This window comes from Pteropus medius, unplaced genomic scaffold (assembly GCF_902729225.1).
Source record: "Pteropus medius unplaced genomic scaffold, Ma_sr-lr_union100, whole genome shotgun sequence".
In the NCBI taxonomy this organism is placed as follows: domain Eukaryota; kingdom Metazoa; phylum Chordata; class Mammalia; order Chiroptera; family Pteropodidae; genus Pteropus; species Pteropus medius.
In genome coordinates, this window is record NW_024349800.1 from 6,266,050 (window position 1) to 6,283,704 (window position 17,655).

The 17,655-nt window shown below is 31.7% G+C and overlaps 1 pseudogene; it reads right to left on the bottom strand.

The window, feature by feature from the left end:
- Window positions 1-679: 679 nt before the first annotated feature.
- LOC120622133 (protein SET-like) lies at window positions 680-8,887 on the bottom strand (annotated as a pseudogene).
- Between the last annotated feature and the right edge of the window lie 8,768 nt (window positions 8,888-17,655).

The following is a 17,655-nucleotide window of genomic DNA, read 5'->3' on the forward strand; positions in this document are numbered from 1 at the left end:
CACACACACACATATATACTTATCCCTTGAGAACAAGCCACTTGTCCTTTATCACCAAGCTGCTGCTAGTTTTCTCAAGTGATGTTGCCATAGCCTGCCACTGTTTTCTGCTCCTGGCTCTAGCAGAAGCTAGATTAGCATTGGTAGTATAAGCCAAAGCTGTAGGACCCTGGCATTGCCTTCATGGCTGCCACTAGGGCCACTTCATTCATGAGCACATTATACCAGATTGTGAGTTGCCAGTTACAAAGACTTGCAAAAGCTCCCTTGCTGGGTCATTTTCGCTTCTTGGTGGATTGGTCCTTTTTCAGAGGTGTATGCATTCTAGTGAACATGATATGTGACACATTCATACACCACATTCCTATGTGCTAGCCCTTGTTTTCCTCAACATTGCAATATTTTTTTTTCCTTCCAGGATTCTGAATTTCCCAACCATTCACACAGAGCATGGTGATGTTGATTCCATAAAGTTTGTGTTGAGACAGAAAGGAATAAAAATGAATTTGGAACAGGGAGAGGTAGAGATTCTTTTTCGATCCTATTCTGCTCAAAGAATTTCTCCCCCAAACAATTTGAAAACCATGTTATAAAAGAGAGTCAGGAGGCCTCAAAAGCAGGGTGACTAAGCATAAGATGCGAGGAAAACTGTAATTTGCTCCCAGGGACTAGAGATAATTTAAAAAGGAAGGTTGGAAATCATCCGTGTTTCTTTTCTATCCTTCCCCACCTCATCATCATCTTCACCTAATTCACTTTCATCCTCATCTGCTTCTTCATCAATAACTTCCAATCTTTCTTCTACCATATTATCACCTTCTTCTTCTCCTTCATCATACATGTCAGGAACCAAATGGTATTGTAATAGACTTGGCCAAATATCATCTTTGAGGACTTCTCCTAACTCATCTGCACATGTATCAGAATGGTCAGTAAGCCAGGTAAGTATGTCCCTGGTTCCTCATAATGTCTGAGCCTATTGGCTTTATTCTATGTTGGACTTGAACGTTTCATTGAATCCTTCTTAGATTTCCATTTGATTTCAGTGGACTTTGAAGATGAATCACCACTCTCAATCAGATGAAATTCTGAAGAGGAAACATGACTTTCAAAGTAAGGCTTTTCATCAAAATAAAAATCTACTTTGTAAATGATCTTAACATCTTAAAATTCTGTCGTGTCAACTTTTGTCATACAATGCAGTCCCTCGTCATCCTCCTCCCTAAGCAGTGCAGACCCTTGATGATGGTTGACAGAGTTACAGCAAAATTTGGGATTTGTGCAATTAATTCTGACCTCTTGAAAAAAATGGTTGGCAGTTTGTTACGTATCTGTTCTGCTTCCAAAATCTCCTCACTGGCTTATTCTTTGGTCTGTCTCACTTCCTACCTCGCTGATATGTCCAATCGTTTCTCGCTGTTCTTTCTGAGGACTAGTTGCCCCTGCAGGGTTCGAGATGCGCTTGTCCTCAAGAGCCTACAGGGCGCAGCAGGTGTTGGGAGGTGGGAGGTGAAGCATGCAGGGTAAAGAGGCTGGAAGGGCAAAGGGTGGGTGTGGCTTTCCTTCAGCCCTGGGGTGTAGGGGGAGTGGGCACTCGCTCTGCTTGTGTTTGTTTCTGGGCCAATCCGTGAACTTGGAATATTCTACCATTTATTTGTGTCTTTAGTTTCTTTCAACGACGTTTTATAATTTTCACCGTACCAATCTTTTATCTCTTTAGTATTATTTATACTGAAATATTTTACTGTTTTGATGCTACTTTAAATGGGATTTTTTCTTAATATGGTTTTCAGTTTGTTTTAGTATATAGAAATGTAACTGATTTTACATTTGGATAGTGATATTGTATACCACGTTACTGAATTCATTTATTAGGTCTAACAGTTGTGTGTGTGGGTGTGTGTGTGTGTGTGTGTGTGTGTGTGTGTGTGTGTAATCTTTAAGTTTTCTGTGTGCCTTGCGCTTTACATCATGTCTTTTGCAAACAGAGATAATTTTACTTCTTCCTTTCCATATTAGATATCTTTCATTAGTTTTTTCTTGCTCAATTGCTCTGGCTAGGAATTTCAGTACTGTGTTGCATAGAATTAGTGATAAGGGCCATCCTTGCCTTGTTCCTGATTTTAGAGAAAAAGCTTTCGGTTTTTCAACATTGAGTATGATGTTACCTGTGGGCTTTCACATATGGTCTTTATTACTATTTTTAAATTTTTCTTCTATTTATAATTCATTGAGAGATTTTATTATGAAAGGGTATTGAATTTTATCAAATGGTTCTTTTGCATTTATTGAGATGATCTTGTGATTTTTATCCTTCATTTTGTTAATGTGGTATATCACATTAGATTTGCAAGTGTTGAACTATTCTCATATTGCTGGGATAAATCCTATTTGGTCATGGTGTAGTATTCTTAAGAAGTGTTATTGAGTTTGATTTACTAATATTTTGTTGAGGATTTCTGCATATATGCTTATCAGGGATATTGGCCTGTATTTTTTTTTTCTTTTCTTGTAATATGTTTAGCTTTGATATTAAGATAAATCTGGCATCATGAAATGAGTTTGGTAGTGTTCTCTTCAGTTTTTTAGCAGAGTTGGGAAAGGTTGGCATTAATTCTTCTTTTAAATGGTTATGAATTCAGCAGTGAAGTTTTTCTTCATTGGAAAGTTTTTGATTACTGATTCAGTCTCCTTAGCGATTATCGAGGTATACAAGTTTTCTGTTTCTTCACAAGCCACCTTTGGTAAGTTGTGTCTTTATAGGAATTTGTACATTTTTTTTTTTCTAAATTATCCAATTCATTGGCATACAGTTAGTTGTTCATAGTGGTCTCAGATGATTTTTTTTATTTCTGTAGCATTAGTTGTAATGTCTCATCTTTTATTTCTGATATTTATTTGAGTCTTCACTCTTTTCTTGGTTAATTTAGCTAAAGGTTTGTCAGTTTTATTTATTTAAAAAAACTTAGCTTGATTTTTGTCTGTTGTTTTACTTTTCGCTATTTTGTTTATGTCTGCTGCGATCTCTATTATTTCCTTCTTTCCGTAAACATTGGGCTTAACTTGCTCTTCTTTTCCTAGTTCCTCAATATATAAAATAGTTTACTTGAGTCTTTTTTCTTTCTTAATGTGGCCACTTATCGCTATAAACCTCTCTTGGTACTGCTTTTACTCTAGCCTGTAAGCGTTGGTATGTAGTGTTTGTTTTCATTCACCTCAAGATATTTTCTAATCTCCCTGTGATTCTTCTTTGACCCCTTTGATTGTTCAACAGTGTGTGATTTAATTTTTATGTTTGCGAACTTCCAAGTTTTTTTTTTTTCTTTTTATTTCCAGCTTCATTCCATGGTGGTTAGAAAAGATTCTTACTATTGTTTCAATCTTCTTACATTTCTTAAGACTTTTTATATTAAACCTCACATGTGATCTGTACCAAAGAATGTTCTATGTGTGTTTGGAGGGTATGTATATCTCTGTGCCATTGGGTGGAATGTTCTGAATATGTTTAGTTAAGTCCATTTGATCTATAATGTTCAAGTCCACTATTTTTATATTGATTTTCTGTCTGGATGTTCTATGTATTATTGAAAGTAGAGTATTAAAGTCCCTATTATTGTGTTGCTGTCTGTTTCTCTCATTAGGTCTGGCAATATCTGCTCTGTATATCTAGGTGCTCTGATGTTGGGTACACATATATTTATATCTGTTATATATTTCTGGTGAATTGACTTTTTATCATTATATAATGTTCTCTGTCTCATGTGGCGATTTTTTTTTTTTACTTAAAGTTATATTTTTCTAATGAAATATAGCCAACAATGCTCTCATTTGTTTACAGTATTGGTGGAATTATTTTTAAATGTCGAGTTTAACATATCTCAACCTTTGGGTTTTGTAAAATGTCAGACTAAGGCAGAAATCATCACAAAGAAAAAGAGATATTAAGTAGGTAAGACAATGTGATAAATTAAGGATTAGAGAAATATCAAGTTGAGTGGCAATAGGCAGAATAATCATGATGGAAGAGATCACAAGTAGCATGCAAGAAAAAAATACTTTTATTATATTATAAGAGAAAGTATAAAACAGCTCAATGGGGAAATAAATTAAAATTCTATCATTATTTTGATTAAAAAGCATATCTATTTATCATTTTTTGGTGATTTACCCTGGCATTTAATTTCGCATAAGTGATTAAAAAATAATGCCAGTATGGAAAATGACAGCTACTTTGTTGCTCATGTTGTCAGAATGCAAAAGGCTGTGCTGTGAAATATTCTGTAGTATCCCCTTGGAGAATTCTGTCTTCATAGGGCTTATTTATGTTTGTGCAGGCCTTGAGTTATAAATGCTCAACACACACAGATGCACTAAGTAAATGCATTATTGTAGAAAAGAAAAACATCTTACAGATAGAATTGACTGCTTATTGTTATTGGCTTCAACTAGATATTATGCAAACTTTTATAATAGCCCCTTTGATATTTAGTAAACTTAGTTGCATACATTTCTGTACCCCACTACTATACCAGCACTATACTATATATTGTAGGGAGGGAAAGACCCAAGTTTCATCTTGTTTTCGTAAAGTGAGCATATTGCTAAATCAGTTATTGCTTATTGAGTGATATAAGTGAATGAAATTTTAGCTATGACAAAAACGTTGCCTTTTGTAATTTTCCTAAACTTTCTAATAAAGCATGATTGTTTTTAATGGGTTTCCCATGTGTGTGAAAAATCACTTAGCCTGGGCAGAAAATAAAAATAAAAATAAAACTATGGTCCATAGTAGAAGAAAACCAAATATTTATTTTATAGCTGTAACATCAATTGTCAGAAAGACTACAATAGTGTTAAAGTGGATAAAACAGAGCATTTTCCTCAGGTATTCTTCAAATCTGTATGCTTTTCTAATTTATTTTTCTACTCCCTTTTTCTCATATACTAACCTAGAGGAACATATTTTTGTTGGCTGAATTGATATTTATATTCTTGAATAATTTAAGAGACAAAGAGATGGACTATACACATTTTAAGATACTTCCGTGTCATATTTCCAAGAATGAAAGAGAAAATCAAATTATGGAAATGGCAGAGAAACTAAAACTTTCCAACTATATTCAGATTATCATATAAACTTACATTTTTAGGAAAGAGAAATGAGTTTTTATGCTAAAATTTCAAGAGTTGAAACAAAAGCAATACTATTATAATATCATTTAAATACACAAAATGTTTATTTTGTTGGTTTATTTTAATATGATTATTCATGGACATTATTACTGGCTAATTTGTCTTTCTATTCTATGAAATTTTTTTAAATGAACTATAAAGTTTCCATAAAGATCTTGCAAATTGTCAAGAGTCAGCTACTCTCTAGAGATCTTATCACAGCATATCAACTGAAAAGGCAGATATCTAATACATTAATCCCTATACAACTGTACAGCCTTGCAATAGAACAGATTGTTAGAGGAAGAGAGGAAGAATTTAAAGAACTGAAACAAAGTATCTTTTGGTCTTGACCATGTCACTCAATTCATTCAAATATTAAAAAAAATATTCAATGATATATATATTATAGGATAGTTTTGTATTTGAAAATGCCTGGCAACTTAAAGCGTATTTTTACATTGAAGATATTTCTTATCAGAACCATTTTGAGAATTATATATGAAATATTACAATCTTGATTATTTGGTTAATATTCAGTTTTTAAAAAACATTTACTTTAAATTTACTTTCTGTATTTCTTCTGGTTATTGAAGAAATATATGCAGAATGCAAAATAAGAAAACAAGTTAGTCTGTATTGCGTAACATACATTTTAGGTTTTTCAAGTTAATTGTAAAATTATTCTGATTTAGTTTATATACTAAATAGTATACACTCCTATATACTCCCATAATATATACTCCCATATATATTATGGGAGTATATAGGAGTGTTTTCTTTTAATCTTTTAAAATATATGTATGGAAACAAATAATATTTATGTACTTGAAATCTTTTTGAGATAATTGCTATATATGCAAGAGAATTTTTTTGCATGATCGACTTATATTCCATTGAATAGATATTTTACAATTTTAAATTATTTCCCTACTGATGAGAATTCAAATTAATTCCACTTTTATGTTGAAAATATTCTATTATTGGATCCTGGGAAGATAGTAGAGTAGGAAGCACTGGGAACAACCAGACCACAATTACACTGGCACATTCTATCTGATGTAAATACTTTAGAACTCTGGAGTCTATTAACAGCTTGCACCTTTCAGTGGAAGGCTTGGACAGCAAATTGTGGTAAATTTTAGGCAATTTCAGCTTTAGATTGCCAATGGCTACCCATAACACATCCTCCAGCCATATGAAAATCAGTTGTTTGAGTGTTCCTGGAACAGCTTGCTCACATTGTGGCAGCCAGGTAAGAAATAAAGACCTCATTCTCTAAATATTGAGGATCAGTGTTCTGATTGCTAATTAGTGTTTCTGACCTTAGAGATGTAGATAAAGAGGCAATTGTAGCTGCATCTCCCCTTATTGTTGTAAGGCCCTTTCCTTCAGCTGAGGTAACATTCAGGGGACTTAAAAGGCCAGCACCCTTTTTTCGCTTTTATTTTTCTCTTCTACCCTTTTTGAGAGCCAGACACTAAAGATTAGGCTATTCAAAAGCAGTTGCAAATAGAGGAGATATTAGAGAGTCAACATACATGCCCAGGGAAAGGTGAAGACTCTGCAGAGACCTGAAAGGACCACAAATCTTCACCTTAGGCTGATCCTCAGGACAGCCCACATCAATGAAAACAGAACAAAACCCAGTGAACCCTGGGGAAGGATGTTAATCTTATTTCCAGAGATATCATGATATTAGATTCAAATGTCTTGTTTTTAATTTCAAAAAATCATAAGGCATATCAAGGGATAGGAAAGTATGTATCATTCAAAAGAAAACAAAATAAACCAAGATAAATTATCTATGAGAAAAACCTGATGGCAGAACTACTAGACAGACTTTAAAACAACTCTAAAGATTCTCAAAGAACTAACAGAAGACTTGGAGAATGTTAAGAAAATAATATATGGACAAAATGGAGATATCAATAAAGAAATAGAAAAACTAAAAAAAGCAATCAACAAGAAATTTCAGAGCTTAAACATATAATAATTGAAATGAAAAATTCTCTAGAGAGATTCACAGGCTGATATGAGCAGGCAGAATAAAGAATCAGGGAACATGAACACAGGAAAATTGAAATGAGTGATTCTGAGGAACAGAAAGAAAAAAGATTGAAGAAGTTTACAGGACCTGTGGGACACAGTCAAATGGGTCAACATATATATTATGGGAGTTTCTAGGAGAAGAGAGAGAAAGAAAAAAAAAGCAGAGAGATATTTGAAGAAATTAGGACAGATATTTTTTTCCACTTTTGATGAAATACATGAATATAAATAAGCAGCTCAACAAATTTCAAGTAGGATGAATTCAGAGACCCATACTAAGATATATTCTAAGTGAAGTATCAAAAGCCTAAGACAAAAAGCCTATCTTGAAAACATCAAGAAGTGACTTATACAATGGATCCTCAATGAGATTAACAGATTTCTCATCAGAAACTTTAGAAGGTAGAAAATAGTAGGCTGATATATTTAAAGTGCTACAAGAAAGATAATCTATCAACCAAAAATTCTATGTCCAGAAAAAATTATTTTTCAGAAGTAAGGGAGAAATTAAGACATTTCCAGATAAACAAAAGTGGAGAGTCCATTACTAGACATGAACTGCAGAAATACTAAGGGGAATTCTGCAGGTTCAAATGTAAAAACGCTTAGTAGTAACTCAAATGGAAAATTGTTCAACATCACTAATTATTAGGGAAATAAAATGAGAACCATTGTAGGACACCATTTCACACATATTAGGAGCATTGCTATAAAAAAAAGAAAGAAAATAATGACAAGAATGTGGAGAAGTTGGAACCCTTGTGCACTGTTGGTGAGAATGTAAAATGATACAGCTGCTATGGAAAACAGTATGGTGTCTCAAATATTACCTAATGATTCAGTAATTTACTTCGGGGAATATATTCTCCCGCCCCCAAATGAAAGCAAGTTCTCGAAGAGAAATCTGTACTCCCATGTTCATAGCAGGATTATTAACTGTAGCTAAAATGTAGAAGCAGCTCAAGTGTCCATTGTAGATGAAAAGATAAGCAAAATATGATATATGCATATAGTAGAATATTATTCAGCCTTTAAACGAAGGAAATTCTGCATAAACTATAATATGGAGGAACACTAAGGATGTCATGTTAAGTGAATTAAGCCAATCAGAAAAAAAATATTGTATGATTCTACTTACGTGAAGTTCTTAGAGTAATCAAAATCATGGAGATGGAAAGTTGAATGGTGGTTGCCAGAGGCTAGAGATACAGGGAATGTGGAGTTAGTTATACTGGTATTGTTTAACAATATAAACTTTCAATATTTTGAGATGAAAGAGTTTTTGAAATGTATCATGATGATAATTGTACTATAATATGTTTGTACTTAATACTTTGGAGCTGAACTTGAGATTACACATTTTATGTTATTTATATTTTACCAAATTTTTTTAACTGAAAGGAAAAAGTAAGATGATTGGGGAAATTTCGACAGGGACTGGTTATTAGATGAAATCAATAAATTATTCATTTTTTAGAAGTTTCATGATGTTTTGGTTATAATGGAAATATTATTTTTTCAAAAATATATAGTGGTCTTGAAGTATTTAGTGGTCTTTATGTAATTTACTTTAAAGTACCTCAGTAACAGCAATAAAATAGATGAAGAATTGTGTCAAAATGTCAACAACTGTTAAATCTAAGTAATGTGCATAGGTGTCCATTATACTAAGCTATTTTTTTAATTTAAACATTTTGATAAGAAAACATTTAAATATTCATTATTGTAGAGCTCATATATTTCATTACTTTGTCCTTTTTTATATATTTTATTTGTTCGCAGAAGCAACATATACAGAAATTAAAAAAGAAATAATTAGTATTGTCATATCACTTAAAGGCAACCCTTGCCAATAATATATTTCTTTATGATATTTTTTCTGTACTTATTTTTTTATTTGGTTATAAACAAATGTCATAACAAAATTATTTGTGATTAACCTTTTTGTAAATTATATTAAAATGTTCCATTAAACCTCCTTGTACATATTTTCTGGTATATGAATACAGCAATTCCCAGGAATGAGATTGTTGGCTCAAAGACTATGCATACTTATAATTGATGCTGCCAGCTATATTTCTAAAAATTTTATAACATTACACATATTTGTTGTTGATTTTTAAAGATGAGAATATTTGTCTCACTACTAATGTAGCTTTTTGGCTGAAGAGAGATGAAAGACTATAACATTTTTGTCCTCTCTCTGGTTTAGTAATCCCAAGGGGAGAAGGAATAACAGAATCTTATTAATGAGAAGGGGTAAAAAGACTACACATTTATATCTGGGTTTCTCTTTTCCTTCTCTCCTTTTTGAAGCTGGCCTATCAGACATGGACTTGTACTCCTCTTCTGCCATATAGCAAAAGGTTCGCTTCCATAAGAGAGTCTGCAACTGCTAGAACTACCTGTGATAGAACGGGTAAGATTCCAGTAATTTAAACCATATTTTTAAATAGCAGCTTTTACAGATTTTTGTTTTACTCTGCATCTACTCTCTTATAAATTGTCACTGTTACTTCAGAACTGATTTAGACTTTTACCACAGCAAGAGAGAGTGACTTCAGGTATCACTGACATTGAACTGGACACTGATAAAATTAGATTTTCAAATTGAGGGGCAACTTTAGCCTTTTCCACAGGGTAGTGGCTATTTTGATGTGAGTAGGGCTATAGGTGCTGGCCTTAAGTACAAACTTGTGAGCCTCATGGAATAGTCCAACCTTAAGGATAGGTATGAAGAGCTCCTCTTGGCTTGTGAACATAGATGATGTGTGTGTGTGTGTGTGTGTGTGTGTGTGTGTGTCTTTTATTTAATAAAACATACAAGATTTATTTTGTTTTGGGGGAGAACAGTTCTATGAATTTTAGCATGTACATATATCCGTATAACTATAATCATCATCAAGATACAAAACAGTTTCACCATCCCATAAAACATTGTTGCAGTCTTCCTTGAATTCATTCTCTCCTTCTACCCCTAAGCCATGGCAACACTGATCTGTTCACCATTACTGTACTTTCACCTTTTAAGAAATGTCACATAAATGTAAGTGCGGAATATACGACTTTGTAGATAAGCTTCTTTCACTCACCATAATACCACTGAGATTCATCAAATTATCGTTTGCATAAATAATTTTTTCCTTTTGTTGCTGAATAATGTTCCATTGTATACTATTTGTTTATCCATTCCTTCATTTAAAAACATTCATTTTTTTTTAGTTTTTTGTAATTATGAATAGTGTGCTATAAAAATCCATATGCAGATTTTAGTGTGAACATGAGTTTTCATTTCTTTGGGTTAAATATCCAAGAGAGAGATTGCTGAGTTCTATGGTAATGATATATTTAAATTTATAAGAAACTCACATTTTTTCAAGTGCCAGTATCATTTTGCATTCCTACCAATAAAATATGACAGCTCCAGTTTCTCTGCAACCTCACCAGCACATGATATTGTCTATATTTTTAAAAATTATTTAGCTATTGGAGGATTGCTCTTGGCTCATGAGGACTATCTTACTCAGAATGCTTAAGAGATTGGACTCTTAAGCAAACTTCTCTAGGTCATGGCCTTCAGCCAGTGACCAATCTAAAGGCTACAGCAGCCTCAACCACTATTTTCTAGGTATAATGGCTTTGTGTCATATGCGTCCTGAAATCACATTTTTTGTCTCATTTAAGGAAGGGATGTGCAAATTTTTCTTGTATAAGAATCAATAGTAAATATTTTAGGTCTACAAGCCATGTGGTCTCTATTGGAACTATTCAACAATGCTGGTATAGGAAGAAAGCAAACATAAAGCTGCAATAATCATAACAATGTGCTACCAGCATAAAAACAGACACATGAACCAATTGAACAGAACAGAGAGCTCATAAATAAACCCATGCATATGTGGTTAACTAATCTTCAGTAAGGCTGCCGAAATACACAGTAGCAAAGGATAGTCTCATCAACAAAGGTGCAGGGAATACTGGATATCCACGTGCAAAAAGAGTAAAATTGGACTCATTTAATAGCATACACAAAAATCAACTCAAAATGAATTAAAGACTTAAATATAAGATCTGAAACTGTAAAACTCCTCAAAGAAAACAGGCAAAGCTTTATGACATTGGTCTTGGCAATGCTTTTAGATATAACAACAAAGTCAAAAGTGACAAAAGGAAAATAGACAAATAGGACTACATCAAACTAAAAAGCTTCTGCACAGAAAAGGAAATGATAACAGTGAAAGACAACCTGTAGAATAAGAAAAAAAATTTGATAAAGAGTTATCAAATATATAAGGATACGGAAGTCCTTCAACTACATAGCAAAACAAAACAAAAAGAAACTACCAACCAAGTGAATAAATGATAAACCTAATTAAAAAATGGGAAAAGAACTTGAATAGACATTTTTCCAAAGAAGGCATATGCATGACCAAAAGGTATATGAAGAATATAAATCTAAACCACAATGAAATATTTTCTCACACCTATTAGAATAACATCAAAACAACAAAGTGTTGATGAGGATGTGGAGAAATTGGAACTCTTGTATACTGTTGGTGAGAATGTAAAATGGTGCGGTTGCTATGGAAAACAGTATAGAAATTCCTTGAAAATTTAAAAATACAGTTACCATATGATCCAGTAATTTAATTTTGGGGTATATATCCAAAAAATTTGAAATCAGGGTCTCGAAGAGCTATCTACTCTTCTGTGTTCATTGCAATATTTTTCACAATAACCAAGATGTGGAAACAACCTAAATGTCCATCAAAAGATGAATGGACACAGAAAATATGATACACACACACACACACACACACACACACACACTTATATATAATATATAAAGTGGAATAATATTCAACCTTGAAATGAGAAGAAATCTTGCCATCTGTGAAAATGTAGACAAATGTGGAGAACATTATACTACATAAAACAATCTAGTTAGAGAAAGTCAAATACTATATGATTCCACTTAAAATAGTCAAAATCATAAAATGTAGAATGGTGGCTGGGAGGTAGGGGGAAATGAAAGTTATTGTTCTGTGGATACAAAATTTCATTTAAACATAATGAATAAGATCTAGAGATCTGTGTACCACATTGTGTTCATATACTTTATTGTGCACTTAAAATTTAAAAGGACAGATCTTACATTAAGTATTCTTGCCACAATTATAAAAAGAAAAGAAAAAAAAGCTTTGTTGCATTTCAATAAAATTTAATTAATGGGTACTGAAATTTAAATATCCTATAATTTCTATATGTCAAGAAGTATTAGTCTTTTGCTTTGTTCAGCCATTTAAAAAATCTAAAACCATTCTTAAGATGTGTAATATGTTGATTTGATACATTTATATTGCAATATGATTATCTCCTTAATGTTAACTCACACCTTTAACATGTCACATAATCACCATTTCTTTTTTGTGATGAGGACATTTAAGATCTACTGTATTAACCAGTTTTGAAGTTTATAATACAATACTGTTGACTATAATCACTATGCTGTGCATTAGATCTCCAAAAGTTTTTTATTAGTTGCAAGGTTATGTGCTTTTATTAATAGCACATATATATATATACTTTCTTTTTTGGAAAACATTGGCATTTGCAATTGTGATAAAAATGAAATAATGTTTTTATAAAATTTTATTTTAACTTAAGTGAAAAAGAATGGTATTTATCTCTTCATATGTGCATATATATGTGTATATGTGTTTGATTACATGAATGTATTAATACATACACACACTTTATAAACATTTTTTCAATTGTGATAAAGAAACAACAGTTTTAACAGAGGTGGGGACAATTTTTTTCTGTATACTTTTGATTTGCAAAGCTCTTATTTTCTCATCCAAATAATTATTTTCATATGTGAATAGCCAAATGTTCAAATAAGCGAAAATTACTTATTTGGTTGCCCTGGATTTATATCTTTAAAATGTGTATATGTGCTTTTTTTCTTAGTATATTGATTAATGTAATAAGATGACAGTTACTGTTTAGAGGAAAGATAGACTGAAGTCTGTGATGACATGGTTACCTATTCCATAAATTTCTGACATAGTATGGCAATGTACATACAGACCAATTCAGTGAAATGTTATTCTATATATGTTACATATCCTAAATGTACATATCATTTTGTAAGACTACTTTATCTCAGTAAACCAGCACTTTTTCCTTTGAAAAAATGTTGAACATAGCTGCTAATATAAATTAATGTTCTTCACTACAAGATTGAAGCTCTAAACATATTACAGAATTTCATTCGAAAGGGAGATACAGACAAAATGACTTTTTCTTTTTTATATAAGACTAGCCTCCTTTTCTTTCATGTGCTTTTAACTTGAATAAAATCTTTTCCAGAATTCCTTAAGACTCATTCAATTTGGTCACATGTATCCTATCATTTCTGACTAAAATATATCAAAAGATAATAGGCTAATAAATTCAGACTAATAATGTCTCTCATTTACAAGAAAAGGTTAAGATGTTATTTAAGTTGAAATAGAAGGAATAGAGTAAAATTGAGAGTCATCTTATAGTTATTAAATTATGAATCCAGAGACTTAATCATTCTTCTCACCTACATCCACCCAAAGACTATAATCCTGGTGGCAAGTAAATATAAATAATTAGATATTTAAAACTTTCAGAAATATTTCTATTTAATATCACAATTTGTTGGAATAAAGGATTTTGATGTCATTTTATTTTCATATGGAAGTACATTGAATTGATAAATACAGAGTTAAACAGATTGATAAGTCTTCCAACTTAAACAGTGAAAATTAAAGAATAAAGCATGTACACTAATTCGTTAACATAATCCTATATAATTCATGAATAAATAAAGCTCCACATTGGTTTTTAGGGACAGGCATTAGTTCATTAAAATATTCTTTATAAAATAAGATCTGTGCCAAGGCACATATCAGGGATTAGCTTTAGTTAAAGCAATTTCCTGAAGAGTAATTTGCATTTCTTTATAATATTGTACATTTTAATAAAGACATGTTGTAGAGAGATCGAGTCAGAGAAATTGCAGTAACCTAAAGTCACAAACTATATCATACATAGAGCTGATATGAAAATCTAGGCATGATCCATTTTTTTCTAATTTTGATTTAGGATCTACTATTTTTATCAGTATGCTAACAATAACTTTTTTGTTTTTCTATTAATTGGAAAGGAAAATAAATAAAGATTATCTATTGCTTTATCTTTTCAATCATCTTTTTCTCCGCAACACCTGTTCGATCTTCAAAGAATGCTTAGAGTTTTAAAACAATGCTTTTCAAAGTTTATTCGTACATATATATGAAAAATGTAGATTCATGGACCCCAACTTGACCTATGGAAACTGAATATCTGGGGGTTAGTCAGGAAGTTCTTTTCGCAGGTTCTCCATGTGATTCTCAGGCATAGTAGAGTCCATGAGAACCACTTGAATATATACGTTTTTAAGTAGATTTTATAGTGAATTCACAATGTTTTTAAGCTAATTTCAATTTTAGCTTTAATGAAAATTTACAAATATTTGCTTGGATTTTTTCTTCAATGTAACCTTAATGTAGGGTGAACTTTATTATCATAAGACAATTTAAAATGCTTTTTATTTCTGTTGTAGTTTAGGGAATGGAATAAAAAATATGAGAATGCCAAGAAAGTCAATAAATTTGAGGACAGGTAGAATTTGCAGTTACTTTCATATATCACAAAAATAATTCATGCAATTATTATACAAATATGTATGTGTATATATAAAATATGTAATCCCAAATTAAATATAGAAATGTTTTTGGCTTCTATAAAATTTTTGTAAATTGCTATGTTTTGATTACTATGTATTTAGGATTAACATTTTACTTTTGACAGCCTTTGTGACTTGGTTAGATAAATTTCTTTGTTTTGATATTTCTTTATTTTTATTTATATTAATTTTTTGTTTTAATACTTCTTACATAATTAAAATTATGATGCACAAAATTGCTATTATCTTACATGTCTGCTAACAAAGTTATTTGTATGTGCCATACAAATAGTAAAGCATGAGGAAATTTCGAGAAAAATCTACTATACCTTCATAATTTACAGATAAGGTTATTTTTCCGATACCTTGAAAATTTTAATACCATTGAATACACCATGAGTTCTCTTCTCTTTATTCATCCGCTGATGTTCGTGGTTGTTTCCATATTTTGGCTATTGTGAATAATGCTGCAATGTACATGGACAGTGCAAATATCTCATAAAGATTGTGACTTCATTTCCTTTGGATATATACTTAGAAGTGGGATTACTGTTTCATAGAGTAGTTTTGTTTCTAATTTTTTGAAGAACCTCCATGCTGTTTTCCACAGTGGCTGCATCAATTTACATTTCTATGAACAGTGTATAAGGTTACCTTTTCTCTATACCTTAGCCAACACTTATTATCTCATCTTTTTTGTAGTGTTACTCCAACAGGTTGAAGTGATATCTCATGATTTTGATATGCATTTCCCTGATGACTAGTGATTTTGAGCATCTTTTCATGTATGTGTTGACCATTTTAATGTTTTCTGTGGGAAATACTTATTCATGTCTTTTGACCATTTTGTTAATCAGGTTGTTTGTTTTCTTGGTATTGAGTTGTATGCATTCCTTACATATTTTAAATATTAACCCTTTATTAAATATATGGTTTGCAAATATTTTTTCCACTCCATAGGTTGCCTCTTAATTTTGTTGATTGTTTCTTTTGCTGTGCAGAAATTTTTGTTTGATTTATTCACACTAGTTTATTTTAGCTTATTAATTTTTATTTGTTTAGTTTAGTTTAGTTTTGTTTTGTTTTGCTTGTGCCTTTTGTAGCATATACAAAAAATCATTGCTAAGACCAATGCCAACAGATATTTCCCCTATATTGACAAGGGGATTTCCCCCTACGCTTTCTTCCAGGAGTTTTATTATTTTAGCTTTTTCATTTAGTCTTTAACCCATTTCGAGTTACTTTTGTGAGTGTTGTTAAGACAAAGATACCTTTTTCATTGGTTTGCAATTTCCAATTTTCCCAGCACCACTTACTAAACGGTGTATCCCCTCTCCATTGAGTATTTCTTGGCTCCCTTGTCAAATGTTAGTTGACTGTATATGTATGTATCGGCTTATTTCTGAACTCTCAATTCTGTTCCATTGATCCGTATGGCTGTTTTTATGCCAGTACCATATGATTTCGGTCATTGTAGGTTTGAAATATGAAATCAGGAAGCGTGATGCCTCCAGCTTTTTTCTTTCTCAGGATTGCTTTAGCTACTGGAGGTCTTTGGTGGTTCTATATGAATTTTATAATTATTTTTCTGTTTCTTTGAAAAACGCCATTGGAATTTTGATGGAGATTTCATTGATTCTATAGATAGCTTTGGGTAATACGGAAATTTTAATAGTATTAATTCTTATGATCCATGAGCACAGGATACCTTTCTATTTGTTTGTGTATTCTTGAATTTCTTTCATCAATACAAATCTTTTTTCTCCTTGGTTAAATTTATTCTGTGTGTTTTATTGATTTTGATGCTATTGTAAATGGGATTGTTTTTCCTTTTTCAAATATTTCATTGTTAGTGTATAGAGAAATAACTGATTTTTGTATGTTCATTTTTTATTCTGCAACTTTACTGAATTCAATTTTTACTTCTAATAAATTTTTGGTGGTGTCCTTAAGATTTTTTGTTTATAGATTATATCACCTGAAAACAGAGACAATTTTACTCTTTTCAAGTTATATGCCTTTTATTTCTTGCTTGCTTAATTGCTTTGCCTAGGACTTCCTGTCCTATGTTGAATAGAATTGGTGAGAGTGGGCACCCTTGTCATGTTTGATCTTAGAGGAAAAGCTTCCAACCTTTCACCATTGTGTGTGATGTTGGCTGCATTCTTAACATATATGACATTTATTATGTTTTGATACATTTCTTCTATACCCAAATTGTTGAGATTTTTTTTCATAAAAGGATGTTGAATTTTGTCAAATGCTTTTTCTGCATCTATTGAAATGATCATATGATTTTTTCTTTTATTCTATTAATGTAGTATATCACATTGATTGATTTGTGTTATGTTCAAAGATCCTTGCCTTCCAGGGATATATCACACTGATCAGAGAGTATGATCATTTTAATGTACCATTGAATTTGACTTGCTAATATTTTGTTAAGAACTTTTGCACCTATATTCATCAGTATTATTGGCCTGTAATTTTTCTCTTTTTGTAGTATTTTTATCTGTCTTTGGTATCAGGGTAATGCTGGCCTCGTAAAATAAGCTCAGAGTGTTCCTCTTCTTCTTTTTTTGCGGGGGGAAGAGTTTGAGAAGGATCAACATAGTAAATTTCACCAGTGGGACTGTTTAGTTCTGGATTTTTAATTTTTAGCAGATTTT